Source organism: Muntiacus reevesi, chromosome 4 (assembly GCF_963930625.1).
Source record: "Muntiacus reevesi chromosome 4, mMunRee1.1, whole genome shotgun sequence".
NCBI classification, from domain to species: Eukaryota; Metazoa; Chordata; class Mammalia; order Artiodactyla; family Cervidae; genus Muntiacus; species Muntiacus reevesi.
Window position 1 is genome coordinate 88,955,673 of NC_089252.1, and position 22,915 is coordinate 88,978,587.

The 22,915-nt window shown below is 43.7% G+C and overlaps 1 protein-coding gene across 10 annotated transcripts in view; it reads left to right on the forward strand.

Moving 5' to 3' along the window:
- Nucleotides 1–22,915, forward strand: part of FOXP1 (forkhead box P1) — a 613,036-nt gene that overhangs the window by 149,104 nt on the left and 441,017 nt on the right. The gene's annotated exons all lie outside the window — the stretch shown is intronic.

The following is a 22,915-nucleotide window of genomic DNA, read 5'->3' on the forward strand; positions in this document are numbered from 1 at the left end:
TCTTAGAGTAGAATTGTTGCATAGGAGGGAGGGCAGAGTTTTATTGCCAGCATTGTTTTTCAGAATGGTAATATCAAATGTGTTTCCTATCAGCATTGTAAATGAAGGCCTATTTACCTAAACACTACTAAATAGGATATTATGTATGCAAGTATTCCTGTCTTCATGGGCATTGACTTGATTGGTGGTGGGACTTCAGTTTTTATTTCCTGTGTTTTACATGGATATCACAGTTACATAAAATTATGTTATTAAAACAGACATTTTGCATTGTTTCTGCATATGAATCTCCACTCAGTGCTAGCAGAGACTCAAAAGCAGAATTTGGTTTCTAAGTATTTTGATGTATTCTTGTTATTACTCTTTGAGAACAGGGTCTAGACTTGGTTTATGACTGCTGTTGGTTTAACGCCCTTGGGGTGATGAAGTTAATTCTTGAAATTTTTCCCTTCTTCTCTTCTTCGTATTATAAGAAGCTATGTGAGGCACTTCATAAGGGTTTTATGGAAATGCATGGCATTGTAATAGGGACCATATTTTATGAATCTAAAACGAAGATTTCTGATTTTATGAGAATGAATCAGATTTATGGGGACAGTGGGTTGGGATATTTGAAATGTAGACTCTCATGTTAAATCTAGAAGATCTTAACGCCATACCAGCCAGCATGGCCCACACTGAGTTCCTAAATGTAATAATTTGTTTCATGCAGAAACCATTCTCTGGTTAAAATAAGCTAGGAAACACTGACTTATACCAGACTGAATCTCTGTTTTATTTTGGTTTTAGCTGTAGGACTTTTTAGACATTAGTGTAGTAATCTGCACTGTTAATCTCAGAGGCAACTGTGAACATATGTAGTTTTTCAGATGAAACATTTTTGGTGAGGGTTGAGAGTGGGCTCAGGGAACAAAGCCTTTTCACGTTTTGAAGACCCCACCCTATGGATACAGTTTGGGAAATGCCCTATTGGAATAACTGTAAATTTCTGTATAGCATAAACCTACACTCTGTACGTTAAAAACCTGGAAATGGTTTTTCAATTGTGGGATAAGGGAATGCTAATATATGTAGAAGGTTCTGTTCTTTCCTTTTCCTTTTTTTCTTTCTCTTTTGGCCTTAAATCTATTACTTTAAGCTCTTAAGAGAAACATAATGACTTAACAAAAAAAATTGTTGTACATCTGTGTGCATGTGTGTGCATGTACATCAAGGAAGTAACTCTTGCTATGGAAATGAATATTAACTGCTTTTGAGAATAGCTTTTTTTTCCTCCCAGAATGAAAGTTAGTGAAGTCAGTCTCATTGCTACAACCATTTTATTGACTGTTTTGTGCAAGGCAGTGGGCTAAGGCAGAAGGACAGATAGAAGTTATGTTTCCTGACTTCAGAAAACTTACACTTTAGTTGAGGAAAGTGAAAGTCGCTCAGTCGTGTCTGACTCCTTGCGACCCCCGTGGACCTTACAGTCCATGGAACTCTCCAGGCCAGAATACTGCAGTGAGTAGCCTTTCCCTTCTCCAGGGGATCTTCCCAACCCAGGGATCGAACCCAGGTCTCCCACACTGCAGGCAGATTCTTTACCTGCTGAGCCACCAGGGAAGCCCTGTGGTGTGGGTAGCCTGTCCCGTCTCCAGCAGATCTTCCGACCCAGGAATCGAAGCAGGGTCTCCTGCATTACAGGCGGATTCTTTACCTTCTGAGCTATCGGGGAAGCCCAGGAGAGAGAAAAGCTGTGGAAAAGTGAAGTGAAAAAAGTATTAGTAATATATAATTACCAATTGAGAAACTGAAGAAATGTCACAGAACTGAACATAATTTGTTGTGAATTGGTCATCAAATGTCTGCCTGTAGAAGATCAGAGGAGAGAGAGATAGAGGCCCAGGGACCTGTAAGTCAAGGGTTATAAACAGTTATAGGGTCATGAGACCCTTTGTGAAACTGAAAAATAAAACAAATGTCCACTGTTTTTTTTTTTTTTTTTTTTACCATCCAGAATTAATAACTGTTTATATCTGGCCATATTTTCACCTCTAGTCTATGACCTTTATGAAATATAATTTTCATGAAAAAAGAAGTCTCCTCTAACCAGATATTTCAGGACAAGCCCCCCCCCCCCCCCCCACCGCCCCATCCCAGTCCCATACATCCACACAAAGTTCTGTCCCTCTCATCAAGTCCATCCATAGCTGTCTCCTGTGGTGGTGATTATTTTATTTTCATAAGTGTTCATAAAGGATCTCTAGTGCTTTTGTGTATTTCTTTAATTGGAATAAATTGTATCATAATGTACACAGGCACAAACTTTTGTAAATGTCCAACCATAGGTACTTCCTGGACCCTGGAAGCCCATTTCTAAATTCCTGGTTTAGAGGAAATCTGTTTGTGAACCCAGGGATCAGGTTTGAGAAGCTATGGGGTAGGGTGCAGCCTGCACGTGGACTTAATGGATAAGCAGGAAAGGAGGGGTCTCCCAGGGCTGTCACCCTTCCTAGGGTGGGGGTACTGTCCCCTGATGCCTTGAGAAACTCACTTGGAGCCATCACTCTTTTCAGTGCCTTTCATTTTGCATTTACTGCGTACTTCCTCAGATCTAGTGATCGTTTCTGATGTATAGGTCCTGCTTCTTCACCTGAACCGTAAACTTCTTCAAATCTTACCCTAAGTCTTCATCCCTTTCCCTCTCCTCTTGGTACCTTACCTAAGAAATGCTTGGTGGATTGTTGTTATCCCCCCGCCTTTTTTTTTTTTTTAAGTGCTGTGCAGTAGAAACGTTTATTATGGTGTTAAGTCTTTAAATAATTCTCAGCAACTAAACTCGAGGCATGTGAAGATAAACGATGACAATTTAAGCCAGCCAGGAAGCCGTAACGTGGGCTCGGACTATCATTTGGCACAGATCTGTGTCTGCTGACTGAGCTTCCCTCCTGCCACCAGGGGATGGCAAACAGGACAGGTCAGTGCAGGCACACCTTTGCTCAGCTGCACATCAGAGCTGTCTGTGCTCCTCCAGCCCACCAGTCAGGGGAGTGAAAGCGCGCACAGGGGCTTGGCAGCTGCTTCTTGGAGTCAAGGGAGTCAGGGCTAAACAGAGATCCAGAATGCACAGCCAGCAGGAGAGAGCTCATCTCACCCGAGAGGAAACTATCGCCCCTGTGAACCTGTTTTATTTTCTGTGTGTTTGGCATGAACGTGCATAACGCGTGTTTTATTTTAGTTTGCAGGCCTTACTCCCTGCACACGCAGAGATTATCCCAGGCTTCCTCTGCCTGCCCGCCCTCTGCTGTGTGCAGTAGATACCTTATGTGTCGGGCGGTCAGAGCGCTGTCGTCACTCGTGGCTGACCCTATAAAGTCTTCCCAGGTTGACTGCGTGCCTGAGAGTGACAGGCACGAGACACTGCTCTGTTCTGATGGACACATGTGGAGTGTCTGTATATTTCAAGAAAAGAAGACATATAAAAACTCTGGCATCTACTACTTGGTTTTATAGCTTAAAAAACAGTGTCTAAAGTGGGTAGACTAGTTTAGGCTGACTTTGTCATCTTTAGGGTCCTTGACTAACCATACTTTATGACTTGACTTTGCTTATTTGCTGGGTGGATTTTTACCAAGAGATCTACCACTACTACTGATTTGCTTGTTATTTGTCAGAGAGTGGGAGATCGAGGATGAAACAAGTCACTCATGTCACCAGATTTTGTTTTGCTTTTTTAATACCTAAGGATCAAAAAAATCAATGCAGGTACAAGATGATCGGGGTGTTCTGACCACTGGAATCACTCAAACCCACTGTTCTTTTATCCATCTTAAAGCTCAGACTTTGGTTCATCCTTGGAAACAGTGCAAAGAATAGCTCCTCAGCCAAATCATGTTTTCAGAAATGATTTTTTTTTTTACATGTTCACATTTCCTGTCAGAGTTGAGTGTTGAATTGCTTTGAAGGCTAGACTTAGGAGCTCCACACTTCAGCCTGAAGATGAATGTAAATGCTGAGATTTCCGGGGTTTTTTGGTGGGGGAGGGGCTGGTGCTTGTGGAGGGGCTGGGCTGTGATGAGTAGCTCTGCGCTGGAGGCACTCCAAGTGCCAGGCACAAACCATTCAAAACCAGAGCTGAGATGCCAGAGCCAGCTCAGGCTCTGCCTGTTAGGTGGAGTGTCAGCCCAGGGGGACCCAGTGGAATAAGAGCAGATTATTAGACAGGGAGGGACAGGAAAAGGAAGCTTCCACAGGGACGGAGAGAATGAGGGTCATTGGGCCAGGGCCTGGGAGGGGCACTCCGATTGTACTCTGAATGCAGGGAGGGGCGCAAGGTCAAAAGCCTGGCTCGGGTAGGGGGCGAGGCCGGGACAGGGAAGGGGAAAATGCTCTGGGTCGAGCTTGGGAGGAGATGGAAAAATCTACTAGACAGATGCAGGAAAGTCTCAGGGGGCAAGTGCAGGGCTGGACTGGCTTGTTGCTGGGCAGGGCTTTGCACACCGGGCTCCTGGGGGCCACACACACGCAGCGGGGCCTCCTCACTCTTCCACAGGGTCCCAAGTTCACTGAGGACAGGGCTCCAGGTGTCAGCTCTTCTGAGATGTCCCTCTTACACAGTGGTTGGACCTGAAGAAATACTTGCTGCTTAGAAGTCCCCGAGACTCTGCTGAAGTGTCTCATGGCTTCTCAGGGGTGCTACCCACATGGCAACAAGGGAGCAGGGATTGCAAAGTGGAGGGGTCCACATTCAGTCTTTTCCTCTTGGTGACTTTCCCATGTCACACACACAGTGAGGTGAGAAGAAGCACGTGCAAAGAAAAATAGGGTCAGGGAAATGTCAGAAGGTTAGGGTTCTGAATTTGACACCAGGTCTTAGAATGGCTTTGTGGAAAAGTCAGTCTTCATTCCTATGAAATGACGACTTTGCTTGTAAGGAGCTATTAAGTTGCTGTCAACTCTTGCATGTACCTTTGGAAAATGTGTTGGGTTGAAATAACCATCCAAACCAGAGAGTGAGGCCACCTGGAACCACATGGGCCAGGGATCGAATCCCTAGTTTACTACTGATGATCTTGGTGCCTATGGCAGTTAACCTTATTTCTCTGAACCTCAGTTTTTCCATCTGTAAATGTGAGGGGGTCATTGTGAGCATGGAGTCCATGAAGCCTGTGGCTTAGCCCAGTGCTTGCAGAGTGTGAGCATTAAATTGTGTCAGCTCTTACCAGCAAGCTGTATTCTGCCGGAGTGAAACCCACATCACCAAGAACATTAGCTACCCTGCACTTCCTGGGCAGGCATATCCGAGCAAAGAGTTTCTTATTCTTCATGGCCTTTCTTTTTCTTGAGACCTTCCCTGGTTTCTTCCTCACCAAACAGAGGAATGACACGAGCTTTTTGCTCCCAGTCGTGTGACCTCAGGTCACTGGTTTCTTGCCGTCTGTGTTGTCTGGACCCGGCTCCTCTGCATAGCCATCTTCTTCCGTAGATAACAGGAGCTTCTTGTGGGCAAGGGATGTGAGTCCTGCGTCCCGCCTCTAAGGCTCCCCTCTGTGCCTGTGTCACGGTGTTTGGTTGAAAGGAGATGAAAGTGTTGGGGGAGATGTCCCATGTACATAGGAGGGGCCCTTTGGCCCAGGACCACTGTTCTCTGGTGCTTGTGGCTGCTCGGGTGCTTCAAAAGCACTTGGACCAGTGACCTGTAAGGCATCGCCCTGTGGACGTTCTCACCCAGAAACATGTGGTTACCTCCCCCGCAGCCCAGGGAGCTTAGGTGACAGACAGACACCATAAGGCTGAGTTCTGAGCCTCTCGTTCAGAGTGGCAGAATGCTTTCTCTATTTCCTTGGAATCTGAGCAGGTAGGTTCATCTTTTAGACATAAGCCTGAGATCTTCAAGGATAAACTACCCCGAGATGGAACATTAAAAATATAATGTTGTTTTAAATAAAAGCGCATTAAAAAAAGAATGAAATAATTTCTAGGGTAAATGGCAAAGGGTAGATTCTGCTATAAGTGAACTGCTGCGCTGATAACTACTCCTGGGTTTTTTGGTGGTGGTTTTTTTTTTCCCCCTTGAACTTGGGATCCCTGCATATCACAGACAAGCATCAAAGCCCAAGATTCAAATCTGTTACTGAATCCATTCCAGGAAAGCAGAGAAAAGCTACCAATTTGTCATCTGTTGTAAAATTTTATAACCTTTCTCTCTCTCTCTCTTTTTTAATATTTTTGTACTATTATTCACTCAGCTTGTGATACTGTGCCAGATTTGCGCCTGCTCATTTCACTGTGTGTGCACGGCTGTGGTCTCTGTTTTCTACGTGAGGACTGGTGGGTTGAGTAAGTAATGCTGAAATCGCACACGCAGCGCCGTCCTCAAGTCAGACTCTACGCGGTTTGAGGCTGGCTATTTTGAGGTATGGTCGGGAGAGAGCCAGTTAAAAACCTGAACTGCCTCATTCACAGGGTGGTCCTTCTCTGCTGAGATTGTGGTCAGCGTAGCAGGAGAGCAATTTGCCCAACCTCTCGTATCACTTCCTGTCTGGACGGAGAAGAAAGAGGAATCTTCATTTCTCCCAGTTGCCAGTTTTTGTGGCTTCCCGGTAGAGCAGGGGTAGCTTGGAAAGATTTCGAATTTTGTTTTTCACTGGATATGCAAATATGTGTTGCAGAATACTGGTGATGGGCTTGTCTTGGGGTTGTGGAATGAGAGGTAGGCTTTACACATCATTTTGTACTTTCTTTGATTGAGTGAGAAGGCCGGCAGCCAGGTGGGTCAGAGAGGGTACCTCGGAGCCACGTAGCTATCTTGAGATCAGATCGCTTTTCAAAGACACTCACTTCCTTAGAAAGTCTTATTTTGAGGGTTTCACCAAATTCAGCTCAATATTTAGTTAACACAGACGAATCATTATGGAACATGTTAATTCTGTTTTTCCATTTTTATACAATCAGTCGAACATTTCCTTTCGAAATACAATACTCTTTCAGGTTTTGCTCCGAAGCAGTTTTTTTTCTAACTTTCTATTTCTATTGCAATATTTTCTGCCGCCCAGACATCACCAGATGGACAGGGACATTTCAGTACCCCCTCCTCCCACCCCCACTCCCTAAGTTCTCACGAGCCACACACACAAGTGCTGAGTTCCGCCTGGCTGCCTGCCTTGGCACAGGCCTTTGATTCCTGAAATGCTAAGAGTAGACCAAAAAAAAAAAAAAGTGTTTTTCAGGTGAGCCTGTCCAAGAATGCCTTTTTCCTTAAAAAAAAAAAAATCCTTACTGCCCCGCTACGCCCTACCCACCCCAAAGCAGTGAAGGCAGATGCAGTTCCCACCCCTTTATGGTTTTTCCTGTGTCCCCTTAGAAATGACGTCTCCTCTGTCTGGTGGCCCCACCTCGAGCAAGGTGACTGTGCCTCCGTGGGTCGCGTGGTGCGCGGGGACAGCTCCACTCCACATCCACCTTCCTGCTCGGCCCAGTCTGGGGCTTCCATGTATTCTCCTCAGGTTTGCTGGCTGTAATCACAGAAATAGCAAAATATGTCAGCCTACTACTGTCTGCGAGCCGGCACTAGTCCAGGGAGTTTCATAGGGGTGTTTTATCGGTTCTGCAAGTGCACGGTGGAATGGACGAGCTGAGTGGAGCCTCGGGGCCATGAAAGCCCCTGTCCCACCCGCAGCTCCCCCAGGAGCCGGGGTCTCGATGGGGCTCACAGAGTGTGCACTTAACCCTTTCTCCAGCACAGCGCTCCAGCTTTCTTTGTGTGCACGAGTGTCCAGGCCGCAGCTCTGCAGGAATTTCAAATGTCTTGATTTCCTCTGCGTCCTGTTATTGTCTTATGGCTCTGCCTCTCAAAGGGCTATTGTCAGACCTTGGGTGTGAAAGCCAGTTCATACAGGAGCCTCTTCAGAACAATGTACTTTCAATAGGAACTGCTCATGAGATGAAAACCGTAAAGCAGGCTTCTGAACAAGACTCGTTAAGATACAGTAGCCTGTTCTCTGCTAATAAGCTGATTGCTTTCCAGACCTGAAGGGGTGGACCAAGCTGTTTTGCCAAAACAATGGAAAATTAGCTCTGTAAACTTCTACTGCTGCCATATTTTGCACTGGCATTTGTATCTGCACTGTTCCATTGATTGGTTAGAACTGGAAACAGTTGGAACCAGGGTATTTTTTAAAACCAAAAGGGAGTTGTGAGTCTCACTTGGAGGCAGGCTGGAGACACCTAACAATTTTCTAAATTGTTTCACAAGATTTCCCTGGTTGCTCAAGACCTGTTGGGTGAAACTGCTTGATCTTTTGCTGCTGTCTTCATCTTCTGGGGGATATGAGGACTTTAAACGTAGATGCATGCCTGTGTGCTCAGTCATGTCCGACTCCTTGTGACCTCATGGGCTGTTACCATCTCCTTCTCCAGGGTATCTTCCCAACCCAGGGGTTGAACCCGTGTCTCCTGCATTTGCTGGCAGATTATTACCGCTGCACCAGCTGGGAAGTTTGAATGTAGATGGGACAGTCTCAATCTCTTACAGAAAGAAAAAACTATACCTCCATCACATAGTATTCAGCTTGGTTAAAAGCCATGATACTGGTACACAGAGGAGGGACTTTTTCTCATACTTAATGAACCCTCCAGGCCCCCTCCTTCTCTCTCTTGCTTCTGCTCTTCACCTCAATGTGGAAGGCTCTGGGATATCCCTATTTTGAGCTAATCTTTTTTTTTTTTTTTTTTAAATACTCCAGGCACTCGTTTTCCAGTTGCTGGAATTTATTTTCACGAAGACCAGCACCCCCACAAGCCCACCCGAAATCTCAGATCTCTGAGCAGACATTTGAGCATACAGTATGTCTTTTCTTCCCCTCTGTTTCCCCTCCTGCATTCCCTGTGTCTTCTAATTTCATCCCCAGTCTTCGAATCTTGCCTGAAACCTAGGGTGGTTCTCCTGCCCCTCAGTCTTCATGTTGCCTTAACCACTAAGGTCTGTGACTTCTGTCTTTTCTATATCATCCTTTCTGTCCATTCTGTTTGTTGGGTTTCTCTCTCATCCAGGCCCTCGATGTGTTTTGTCCTTATTATTTTGGCAGCTTGGTACTTCCGCCTCTGTTGGAGCAGCCGGAACTGTACCACAATTGTTTTTTCAGAAGCTGCAGTAGCCGCCTTGGTTGACAACAGACACCTTCTCCTTTGCCTGCAGTCCGGGCCTCCCGTGAGCTCCGGCAAGCCCCCTCTGCCGCTGGTCTCTTCTCTCCTTCATCTCCTTTCCGCACCCTGCACTCCAGCCGCCCTCCGCCAGCGCCCTTGCAGCATCCCTGGCGCTTCACAGACAGCGTGTTACTTCTCTCACTCTGTGTGAAACACTTTTTCTCCCTTCTTCATTTTCTCTTCATTTATTTGTTCACATATTCTCCAACCATTGATTGAGATATATCTTTGTGCCAGGCTCAGGCTGCGTATTAGCTATATGGTGATGATGTACGCAGCTCTGGCTCCTACCTTTATGGGGAGAGCCAGAGAATAAATAAACCAAGAAACACATATGAATAAAACAGGGTGATGATATGGAAAAAATACATCTGATACTTTAAGAGACAGTGATAAAGGAGACTGTTTTAGTTTTTGTGTTCAGAGAAGGATTTTCCAAGAAGATGACCTTTAAGTGATGGTGTGGAAGATAAGAGGAGAACCACCATACACAGAGCTAGGAAGAAACCTTCATGGCAGATAGGACAGCATGTACAAAGGCCTTCAGTAGAGTGAGCGTCAGTCGTAAATGAAGTGAGGGTCTCTGATCCTTCATTTATTGAAGTTTTGTGTGGCTACTGTATTCCTTCTCTTGCCAGGTACCATCAGTAGTTTGCTCAGCTAGACTCATGTCTCCCTTCCCTGAGCATCTAACACTTCGGTCTTCCCTTGAAGTATTTCTCCATCTGAGCTCATGTTGAATTCACTGAATGAGTGTCCTTTGAATTCTTTGAGGATAATGACTATGTATGATACATTCCCATTTTACTTCGTGCTGTCTGCCAAAGGAGAGAGACTTCCATCTAACAAAAATTTACAGATTACTCGATGAATTATGTGTTGACATTGCAAATATAACTCAGAAATTAGCTTACTTTTAGCCAGTCGTGGAGCTTATCTTGTTGATTCCCTCTCCTGATTGCTGGCCCTTCTGGATCTGTAGCAGCTTTTCAGTCCTTAGACTTAACCTGCGTTTCCACAGGATGCCTTGTTTTCCAGCTCAGGAGGAGTCCATGTTAGTTAGCATCCTCTTTCAGTTTCCCGGGGGGTCAGAGGTCTGGCACGCTCTGAGGCTCACGCATTGGACTTGGAGTTTCTTCTAGGGTTTTTCCAGTTTTGGCCAGAAGCTCGGGTGAGCAAGCGTGTTGGTCAGACCCAGCTGCCCTTCAGGCTCTGGTCTTAAACAGGCCACACTATTGATTGATGTGGCTCAGCAGTACGTGGATGGCTGCATGTGGTTGTGAGCCTGGAAATTTGTTAAGAGTTTGAATCAGCCCAATTTACTGGCCCTGTATGTTGGATGAATGTCATGGTAGAACAAGAAATGAGGCCAAACGTAGAGATATTCATAAATCTCTTTTTTTTTTTTTTTTGGTTCTTTTTAAAAAAAGTGGTTTGGCTGCCTTGCCCAAATAAAATCTTACTTGGAACCCAGTTCCTCCCCTCCCTCCCCGCCCCCTGTTTAAAATAAACAAAGGCTGAGTTCTACTGGTTGACTAGGGGCATGAGTTCAAAGCTCCTTCTTTTTGTTTTTTGATTCTGCAGATACTTATTAAGCACTTATTTTGCCAGGGATGCGGCAAGGAGCTGAAAAGACGGTTATACACCAGGAAGTTGAGTGACTTCCAGCTCAGAGCAGCTGGTGTGTTCTTCCCACCTTCCACACCACAGGGGCCCCTTGGAACAGAGTTTGCAAACCACAGTCTGTAATAAGAACAGTAAAATGAGGACACCTTGTAGGTTATTATCTGACATTTACAAATTAGTGTATTCCTGGTATATTAATAAAAAGTCAAAGTAGTGTTTTAAAATTTTTTTCTCAGTGAACACTTGGAGTCGAGCAGCTGCCATATACATTTCCCCCCGCCTGGAAAAACTTTCCCTTTTCTTTCAATCTCTCCTGGCCTCTTATGTATGACGTGTCCCTTCCTCCTACTCCCAGCCTAGGACTATTTTGTTTCTCCAGGTGGACCTTGGACTTTTGAAAGCAAAGGTTGTCTGAGATGTGAAAATTTTTCTAATTTTAGACCCCAGTTAAGATATCGTTGGGGTTCCTTGGTGGCTCAACAGTAAAGAACCTGCCTCCAGGTCAGGAGTGGCAGGTTTGATCCCTGGGCCAGGAAGATCCCCTAGAGTAGGAAATGGCAACCCACTCCAGTATGCTTGCCTGGAAAGTTACATGCACGGAGGAGCCTGGCATGCTATGGTCCCTGGAGCTTCAAAGAGCCAGACACGGCTGAGCACACATTCTGTCTCTCTACCTTGTCATTGGGCTTTGGCAGCCATTTTTAAAATTGGAGTACAGTTGCTTTACAATGTTCTGTTGTTCTCTGCTGTTGAGCAGACTGAATCAGCTATGCATATATACATATATTTCCTCTTTTTGATTTCCTTCCCTTCTAGGTCACCACAGAGCCCTGAGTAGAGTTCCCTCTGCTATACAGTAGGTTCTCATAAGTCATCTCTCTTACACATAGTATCATTGGTGTATATATGTCAATCCCAGCTCATCCCCACCGCCTTCCCCCCTTGGTATCTTTTGTTCTCTACATCTGTGTCTCTACTTCTTAGCAGCCATTCTTAGGCTTGGTGGTCCACAGTGCTATTTAAGCCCCCAGAACCCTGGAACAAATAGTGGAAATATGAACTGAGTCAAGAGAACTAGACTCTTAAGTACTGTTGTACTTGCCTTGGGGTACCAGCCCAGGGGCTTGTCTCAGCGTCTTTCCTCATCGGCAACTTTGCAAGGTTATGGTGAGAATTATGAATAGGGTCAAGAATGTTTTCCACACAGTACCTGAGACACAGCCAGAGCTTACAAAAAATGGACATTTCTCTTACTATGATTTGAGAGTCCAAATGAGGAAATTTAGGATCTCCCAAGTTACATGGCAGAGGAGATGATTCTTCCATGTGCCTGGTTTCCAAGGTTATTGTCCCTTCTTTACTATCATTGGTCAGATTGTCATTGGAACATCTCTCTACCCTGTTCATAGGTACTCGTTAAAAAAGGTGTGTGTTCTGGCAGAGATGTTGACATCTGTTTTTTCTGGTACGTCTTTATAGACTTGTAGGTAAGTTTAGGGCCACACATAAAATTCTGTGACCCAGGATAATTCAATTTAATGTATTAATAGCTAAAGACACCTCAGGCTCAATTAGATCCGGTGTAGGACGGGATGGGCGGGTGGGGAGGTGGGGAGAGCGTGGCATGGCTTTCCGGCCAGATTCCAGCGGGATTCTTTGAGGAAAGAGAGCACAGGGACATGACTGTGGAATACACACAGGCCAGCCGGGCATGCCTCTGGGATGGCCCCGTGGGCAGCTGCCCCTCCAGTGCTGGTTCATGTCTTCTTTATACCGTTTTAGAAACATGTCCGAGCACGCCAGTTGGCAGGAGAGGATCCTTGTGTTAGCAAAAGCTTGCAGAAATCCCGGATGCCCTGTAAGTGCAGCACTTTGTGAGGGGAGGCAGAGGGCATACCTTTAGGATTAATGAGTTTTTTCTTGGTGGAAATCCAGGGAGAGTCTCTGTCCTTGCCAAAAGAACATCACCTCCAGGCCTGTGACTTGGACGTTCTGAGCGGCTGGTTGGTCTTAGGGAGGGAGCCAGGAGCCTCCTCCTCATCGTTGGTTGCCTGCTTGGACTTGCCAAAACTCTTTGTGTCTCTCTACTTGCTCATCTGTAAAATGGGCTTAATTTTAATAACAGCCATGGAAGGGAGAACTCATCAGTTTGTATGAATTCCTAAATTCACCTTCAAGAAGCACTTTGAAGATGCGAAATTGTCTCCAAAGGCTTGGAGGTGTTGTAAATGTGTGTGACAGGAGGTGTTGCTGTCTTACATCTCTGGTTGGCCTGTGAACACTGGTCTGTTGAAGGCTTCATATTCTGGGGCAGAATGTTGAGCCTCAGCTTGTACTTCACTTGCTCTTGATCATGTTTTCTTTTTCTCTGAGGAAGTCATGACTTGTCTTAGATTACACACCAAGACTTTTATTGGAGTTCTACTTTGCTGCTCTTTCCAGCTGATAGGAAGGAGTGTGTGTGCATGTGTGCATGAGTGGTAACTTCTGTTGGAAGTGAAATGAAACAATTTCAAGATTCACTTAGCCAAGAAAGGCCAATTACCTTTTTTGTCTTTTGTCTTTTACTGTTAAGTTTGACCACTAGCTCCTTCCTGGAAGTGTGATAACTTCACAGTTGTATCAATTAGCTGCCTTCTTGTGTCATTGGAAAGGCTTGTTGCAACTTGGGTGAGTTTTCTTTTTGGTTTTCTTTTCGATTATTTTTCCACACTTCAGTGTGTACAAGACAGGTTTTCAGCCTGGGTCAGGTGGAAACCTGTTTTAAGTTTTGGGCTCTTCTGACCTCACTGGAAGGGTGAGAAGACAGGTGGAGATGAGGGGGAGGGACCCTGTGCCCTCACCTCTCAAAAGTGTGATCCCTGGACCAGCAGCATCAGCATCAGTTGGGTGCTAGTTACAGATTCAGAATCTTGGGTCCTCCCACCACCACCACCATTGCAGTTACTGAATCAGTCTGTTTTTTACCAAGATCACCAGGTGATTCATATCTGTGTTAAGATTTGAGAAGCCCTAGAACATTCTAAATAATTATATATATATATATTTTTTTTCTAATAGGACTCAAACATGTTGTGAGGGAGAATGATTCTGGGTTGAGAAGTTCATGTTTATGCTGATGCTATTACATGCTCCTTTCTTCCGAAGCATCTACATTATCACTCCCCTTGATTTCCGACTTCCTTTATGTGTTGTCCTTGACTTGTGTTAGAAAGCTGTGAAGTGTGACTGAAACTAGCAGTGAGTTAATGTTTCCTGTTCCACATCACACCATTAAAATGTCGAAATGTCTCAAAGGAGAAGATGCTGAGGGCCCAGATTGCTCAGTGACTGCAGGCTGCCTTAAGAGCTTGGGCTGGGTGGTTTGAAAATTTCAAGAGGAAGCCGCTCATGAAATGATGAAACAGAGAGCTGAGGCCACGTCAGGAGGGGATCAGATTATGACTTGTGCTCCTGACTCGCACCGATGGAGATGCCCCATCAGCAGTGCGGGCGCAGCTAGGGTGCTAATCACAGGCGGTGAGCAGGGCTCGGTTTTATTTAAGAGAATTGTGGTAGGTGGGGGCAGTTTTACGAGTAAGTCTGCCTTTCTGAGAGAGGGCTTTGGATAAGTGGCTTGCTGACATCATACCACTTGGATGAAAGAAGACTCAAGCCAGCCTTTCTTTGGGCAGGAGGTCCTGAGACCAGCAACTTCCCTCTTTAGAGGGTGAACCATTCCATTATGCAGGTGTCTGTCCTGAGTCTGGCTGGTGACCGATGTTTGCATGTTGTGGTTTTTGTAAAATAGGATGGACTGCAATTTATTGTCAAGCATCGGGGAGATGGCCCTCAGACCATTTTTCCCCAAAGAATGGGAAAAAATGTCAAATTGTATAAATTCAAGATTATTTAGGAAACACATGCAATTTTGGTTGCCTTATTGAATAAAAAGATAACTAGATTGCCCTAGCACAGAGAAAATATTGAAACTATGTGTAGCTTTATTCTCTTTTCTGAAATTATGAACAGGGCATAAATTTACCTGAGGATAGAGGATGGCATTGCCTTGCTAAATTCATCTCTAATTAGTTTCATTTTTTTTATCCTGATGTCAGATTTGAGGAAAATTATATTCATTCACTTTCTCCTACTGTTCCATTCTTCCTTTGCTTACTCTTCTGTGATTTTTTCCCCCAAAGAATACATTGCTCAGGGGTCTCCTTTAGGAAGCATCTGACGTGGGGAGTGACAACAAGTTATCCTTTGGTGCATCTGTCCCTTGCAAATTCATAGCATCCTTTGTGACGTGGGCATTTATAGCCTTATCTCCAGGGACATCCTAGGATCAGGATTCATGGAATATTGACACTGCAGAGTTGGATGGGAGTAGAAAACCCTTCTTAATCCTATGATTTCACTTGGTGGATCAGCGGCAACAGTTGGGACAGGTGGTAGAAACTTAGATGTGTAGTGTTAGTCAGCTTGATTTGTACTCACTGTCTGCTTTCCTGATCAGCCTCCACCTTGGGTAGGATCTAGTTTTGCATACACATATAGGTGTAGCAGGTACAGTGTATGTATATGCACTTGACTCTTGAACAACGTGAGTTTGAACTGTGCAGATGTGCTTATTCATGGCTTTTTCTCGATAGTAAATGCACTAGTACTACACGATCTGAGTACTACAATTGATTGAATTCACAGTGTGGAGGGTCCTCTGACATGGAGGTGCTGATAGTATTAATAAGTGATACACAGACAAACCCCCTAGCTGTTCAATGGTCAGCCATATGCATTTATGTGTCTTTGAAAAGGTTTGTGTATATCTCTGTTTGTGTGTAAATGTTTGTGACCTTGTACAGACATATACCTTTATATATATATGTCACTGTGTCTATAGGTATATGTATTATTTAAAAGCATTTTAGGGCATATCATGATAGAAACATTCTGGATCCATTTGTTTAATCTACTACACAGACAAGGACTCCAGAACTTTGAGCAGGAAAGTAACTACGTGGAGTCTTGGTAGCATTAGACAGTCTGGCTGGACTTCCCTCCTATTTGCTCTAAAAGAGTTGTAACTTCCCTGTCAGCTCTCTATGCAGCTGCACCTCAGACCCTGCACCCTGAGTTTTGCCGTATCTTTACAAATTTGGAATATAATGTGCTTAACATTTTTCCTCTAAATTGCTTTTAAAATATTTACTTATATATTTTAGTTAATATTTTTTATAAAAGAACATTTCAGAATTTGTCCATTATTGGATAGCCAGTATGATGGTGAACCCTAAAGGAAATAAAAAGGTAAAATTAAATACCTGATTATTAAATGTGTGTGTGTGTGTGTGTGAATGCAGGCATATTATATCTCCATTTGCCACCTAAAGCCATGCCACGTACCACCCAGGGCACTCACAGCATACTTGGGGAAGCACTGAGTTAGACCAGAAACCTCCAAATCAGTTTGCAAATGATGTGGCGAGTGAAGAGACCAGTCTGTAAAGGTCACTGCCCTGAGAACACTGCTGGTGGGAGGAACAGGGTCACTGGAAAGCCAGTGTCTCTCTTACCTTTTGATAGCAGGTGTTAGCTACAACCTTGAATGAGCTCAGACTGGTCTTACCCAGGACTTAAAACGTCTTAAACCTCCACTTTAGATTTTTTGCTTCATGGTTCTGCCACAAGGGTAGAAGCTGTAATTTGGGATATGGTTTTCCCTTTTCCCTGATGTATCTATCATTGACTTCTGATTCTTCAGTTCTTACATTAACCTTTTAAATATATATAGAACTGATTTCATAGATGTTTTCTTCATCCTTCATTGAAATTAGCCTTGAGTGAATAACTGGAATAAAATAATAAGATTGTGGTTGCCCCAAATTAATCTTCTGGTTGAGAGTATTCATGCTATCCATGGATTTGGGATCCAAGGGAGGCATGAAAAAATGTGGTTCTGACAGTTAATAATTCCTTTTGTATTTGGTCTTTTGAGTGGAGGAGAGAATTGAACTTTTTTATCACTTCAAAATAATAATAAAAAAAGAAGCATCAAATTTGCATGTTACGTAAAACACGAGGTGGAAACACATTGCTGTTTTCTGTCCCTGTCGTTTGAACCCAGCTCCCTAAAATGAATGGTGCCTTTAAGTTATTGAGCCCAAGAAGGAAAATTCAAGAAAAAAATGCTGCTTACCCTTTGCTTTGCTGTGTTTCATTTTCCTGTGCAGGAGAATATGCAAATTGCCTTTCTATGGATGCTCTGTCACATCCTTGTAAAGGTTCTGTGGGGATCCATGCATCTTGCTGAGTCGAGCCTTGTGCCAGCTTGGAGAGTTGGATTGTTTTTGCTAATAGAGACAGATTTTGTCATTAGAGATACTCAAGTGCAATGCTGCCTGCATTCTTCTGAGTCTCTGGTCACAGAAATCTCTTTGGCTTTAGGTGCAATTCAGTGGAAACACACACACACACACACAGGCATAGAGAATTTGACTGCGGAGTTGGCAAGAAATACGTGAGCCAAATTTGGCCTGTAGAAATTAACACTGGCAACTTCATGAGTAAAAATTACATGAAAAGCACTCATGAGGGAAGGAAGAAGGGAAAAAAAAAACCCTAGGATAACAGTGCAACAGACCACATTTCCTATCCAGTCTGTCTTCTCGAGGCTGTTTGTCTAAACAGCATTGCCAGTTTTTCTAAACAGTACTGCTGGTGTCCTCGATCTGTAATATGAAGTGAATTGACTACACGGACCAAATGCTCGTTGAGTTGAGAGTTCCTTTATTTGGCCAAATTAAACCCAACAACCTCAGCTCTGTCCAAACTTGTGCTAGTACAGGGCCAGCTAAGGCGCCTGTCCCCATTTGTAGATGTGTAGAGAAAAATGAAGTGACACGTTAACTGTTTCCTGTCCCTTGGATGAAAAAAAAAATTAGCTCCACATAAAATTTCATGAATTTTTGCCTCTGAAAAGGTGGAAATTTAATTCTTTGAGATTGCCTCCCATGTGAAAGAATGATCTATCACAAGGTGCTTCATGTGGTTTTTAGAAAGGTAAGCGTTGGTGTTATAATCTTGCATGGATGATCCACAAATTTCCTACATAGCAAAAAAAGGCGGGGGGAGCCCACGATCCAGAAGCACAGTACTCATTTTTAGGAAGATGTTTGCAGTGGTTTATGGTTTTGGTATTGGTGCCGAGTCTTACCCCTCATAGTCCATAAGATCAGATACAGAGATAATTGTAAGTCTAGAATCAATAATGATGGAACCCAGCCAGTGTGAAACAGATGCCAGGATAAACCATCTGTAAATTCCATAGTGGGTTGGCTTGGGACTCAGCAATGTTGATTTGCATCCTGTGGACCACTGTACCCGCCCTCAGGATGTGTGTCTTGTGTGTGTCTGTTACATGTATTTGAAGAATTGCTTTGGGCACTTTTGAGAACCTGCTCTAATTTTCGTATATATTGTGAATCCAGTGAATGAGGTTGGACAGTTTTGTTATAGATGACCAGCACGCCTGCAATCTGACCTCTGTTCAACAGCGTGAGTGATATTTTAAAATGCAATTATGGTTTTGTCCCACTCACCTGTTCACCAAACTGGAGCCCCTTCATTAGTCTCCCACCACTACCCTTATGATCAAGACACAATGCTATCACAAAATCTGTCCAGTCTTTCTAGTATGAATCCCCTCTCTTCTCATTTTGTGCTGCCCTACCGCCATCCCCTTTTGCTGCTGCAACCACTCTGGTGATGTCGTTTCTCTGATCCTTGGTGCCGCAGAGTCTCTGCACATTCTGTTCCTTCTGCCTATTGTGTACCTCCCTCTCTTCTTCAGTTCAGTTCAGTCGCTCAGTCATGTCAGACTCTTTGTGACCCCATCGACTGCAGCACGCCAGGCCTCCCTGTCCATCACCAACTCCCAGAGTTTACCCAGACTCACGTCTGTCGTCGAGTTGGTGATGCCATCCAAGCATCTCATCCTCTGTCATCCCCTTCTCCTCCTGCTGTCTATCTTTCCGAGCATCAGGGTCTTTTCCAGTGAGTCAGCCCTTCACATCAGGTGGCCAAAGTATTATTGAAGTTTCAGCTTCAGCATCAGTCCTTCCAGTGAACACCCAGGACTGATCTCCTTTAAGATGGACTGGTTGGATCTCCTTGCAGCTCAAGAGTCTTCTCCAACACCACAGTTCAAAAGCATCAATTCTTTGGTGCTCAGCTTTCTTTACAGTTCAACTCTCACATCCATACATGACTACTGGAAAAACCATAGCCTTGACAAGATGAACCTTTGTTGGCAAAGTAATGTCTCTGCTTTTTGATATGCTGTCTAGCTTGGTCATAACTTTCCTTCCAAGGAGTAAGCGTCTTTTAATTTCATGGCTGCAGTCACCACCTGCAGTGATTTTGGAGCCCCCCCAAAATAAAATCAGCCACTGTTTCCCCATCTATTTGCCATGAAGTGATGGGACTGGATGCCGTGATGTTAGTTTTCTGAATGTTGAGCTTTAAGCCAACTTTTTCACTCTCCTCTTTCACTTTCATCAAGAGGCTCTTTAGTTCTTCTTCATTTTCTGCCCTAAGGGTGGTGTCATCTGCATGTCTGAGATTATTGATATTTCTCCCGGCAATCTTGATTCCAGCTTGTGCTTCCTCCAGCCCAGCGTTTCTCATGATGTACTCTGCATATAAGTTAAATAAGCAGGGTGACAATATACAGCCTTGACATACTCCTTTTTCTATTTGGAACCAGTCTGTTGTTCCATGTCCAGTTCTAACTGTTAATTCCTGACTGCATACAGATTCCTCAGGAGGCAGGTCAGGTGGTCTGGTATTCCCATCTCTTTCAGAATTTTCCACAGTTTATTGTGATCTACGCAGTCAAAGGCTTTGGCATAGTCAATAAAACAGAAATAGATGTTTTTCTGGAACTCTCTTGCTTTTTCAATGATCCAGTGGATGTTGGCAGTTTGATCTCTGGTTCCTCTGCCTTTTCTAAGTCCAGCTTGAACATCTGGAAGTTCACAGTTCACATATTGCTGAAGTCTGGCTTGCAGAAATTTGAGCATTACTTTGCTGGCATGTGAGATGAGTGCAATTTTGTGGTAGTTTGATCATTCTTTGGCATTGCCTCTCTTTGGGACTGGAATGAAAACTGACCTTTTCCAGTTCCGTGGCCACTGCTGAGTTTTCCACATTTGCTGGCATATTGAGTGCAGCATTTTCACAGCATCATCTTTTAGAATTTGAAATAGCTCAACTGGAATTCCATCACCTCCACTAGCTTTGTTCATAGGGATGCTTCCTAAGGACCCCTTGACTTCACATTCCAGGATGTCTGGCTCTAGGTGAGTGATCACACCATTGTGATTATGTGGGTCGTGAATATCTTTTTTTGTATAGTTCTTCTGGGTATTCTTGCCACCTCTTCTTAATATCTTCTGCTTCTGTTAGGTCCCTACCATTTCTGTCCTTTATTGTGCCCATCTTTGCATGAAATGTTCCCTTGGTATATCTACTTTTCTTGAAGGGATCTCTAGTCTTTCCCATTCTGTTGTTTTCTTCTATTTCTTTGCACTGATCACTGAGGAAGGCGTTTTTATCTCTCCTTGCTATTCTTCGGAACTCTGCATTCAAATGGGTATATCTTTCCTTTTCTCCTTTGCTTTTGGCTTCTTTTCTTTTCACAGCTATTTGTAAGGCCTCCTCAGAGAGCCATTTTGCTTTTTTGCATTTCTCTTCCTTGGGGATGGTCTTGATCCCTGTCTCCTATACAGTGTCACAACCCTCCATCCTTAGTTCATCAGTCTATCAGATCTAGCCCCTTAAATCTATTTCTCACTTCCACTGTATAATAATGAGATTTGATTTAGGTCATACCTGAATGGTCTAGTGGTTTTCCCTACTTTCTTCACTTGTCCTTCAGCTCCCTGCTCAATAGTAGAATTCTGAAGAAATCATTTCTTGATTTCTCTGCCTTTGCCAACCCCCCCCGCCCTTAAACTTTCTCCTGGCCCCATTTAACTTGCTTGTGTGGCATCCCAATATAGTGTCTAATGTATCTTTGTTTCTGTAGTGATTAATGCTAGTATTCTTACCAGTTCCCACAGGCAAGAATATAACTTTCTGGGTACTATTTACTGTATTCTGGTCTCTAAACACAATGCCTAGAACGAAGTAGATACTTTATAAATACTACTTGGGTAAATGGCTATAGTAGTTGGTCTGTTTTTTCTATTTTGAAACATGCTATAATCTAAAGTTTTGATTATTTTGAGCCCTTTTGAAGTCCTCTTTTAAAACCAAACCAAATGGTTTACTATAAACTAAGTGGTTGCTCTTTAAGTGGTTTATGTTATCAGTTTTCTAAAGTTGTCTTTGTGTTACAGGGCTGAGTTTCTGTATTGTTAGGGGGGTGTGAGTCTATGTTTTGGGTTAAGGGCAGTTTGCGGTCATGATTATTTTATAGTCAAAGACCTCAGCATTAGTTACTAATGCCTATAATGGGGGGAAGAAACCCTAATCTTTGAGTTTTTCTCTGACCACTGTTTTCCTAATAATGCCTGCCCCCCACCCTCTCCATCTCTCTCTCTTTCTCTATAGCTCTTCACTTGGTGTTCTGGGATCATTTATGGCCCCACAGTCACACGTAAGCCACTTAACGTTGCTCAGTGTCCTTATGTGTGAAATGAGAGAATTGAATTACATGATAACTAAGTTTCCTTCTGGCTCTGACATTCTAAGTTTTATTTGTATAAATACTGACTCTTACATCAAAGACTCAGGTTCAGAAAACTTTTTATGTATACATCCTACAAAGTTTCATTGATGCTTGAAACATTCTTTGTTATCAATAAAACTTAAAATTATACTCACAACTTACAAATTGAAAAGGTATTATCCTGATTAAGGATACTCACTTTTTAAAAGTTCACTGGGATCCTCATGATTTTTCATGAGATTTTATGAAATCAGGTGATTATGGAGTAAATAAAAACTTTCTGTAGACAGACCAGTTAGGGCCACGCTTGGCTTCTTTCTCAGAGCTTTGAAATACACGTGTGCCTTATGAGTGTCTGGTGGGGGGAGTGGTATAGTATACTTATTTCTGATTACAAACCTACTTCTGTGGCCTGGAGTGCTAATCTTTAGAATACATGTGTATATATGTGTTTTGAGAGTGAGAGGAGAAGGTGCTGGTACAAATGACTTAAGATATGAATGAAAACTTAAGGCCGTATTTCCAAATATCTGGAATTCTCATAGTATGTGAACATAGTATATTTTGTCAGTACCTTTTATTTTATTTTTTTAATGAGTAACAAGAACAGTGAGAAAGTACCAGGAGAGTAGAGCATTCTGAATTAAAACTTGACAGTAGATTATTAACGTGAAGCCAGATGCAGGATTTGAAGACTAATGCATGGTATTATTAGACTTTCCTGCTCCATCAGTCACTACTGTTTAAAACTTAGAATGTCTGATCTCAGGCATCATTTTTATCTTGTGTGCTCTGTGACTATTTTATTATCCCTTATCCATGCTGTTGTCATAGGGATATCCAGTCTTTACAAGCAAGACTCTATTTAAGAGGTGCCTTTGAAACCCAGGCCTTCAAATTCTCCTTTTGTTCTCCTGGGCCTTCTTGTGACCTCCTCTTTTGACCTTCATCAGAGGGCTAGAGTGTGTCTAGAAGGTTCTCTCCAAAAGCTGCTGTCAGAGTAGTCTTTGGGGCAGAGGAAATGCCCCTTCATTTGTCCCACTCTTAATAAACGGAAATTAGACCTTAAATCTTACCCAGTGAGCCCTTAAATTGACAGACAAATGCATTGGCAGAAAGATATAGGAGTGGGGACAACATAAAGTGGTGTCTGGGGTATAGGAAGTGCTGCAGAGCTGGACAGTCCTGTGTCTGGGATGTTCCTGCCTTTCCAGAGCCGAGGGCCAGGCCCCGGGTAGATGCTGCCCAAGTGCTTCCTGATGAGAAAGTCCCCAGATGGAATGGAGGCCAGCAATGGGGGTCTGTTTAGCTTCTGTGTTATGAAACTGGTGCAGTGGGTGTGTATGACAGCAGGTGCCCACTGGAGCCTGGGGTCAGGAGGTCCCCATCACT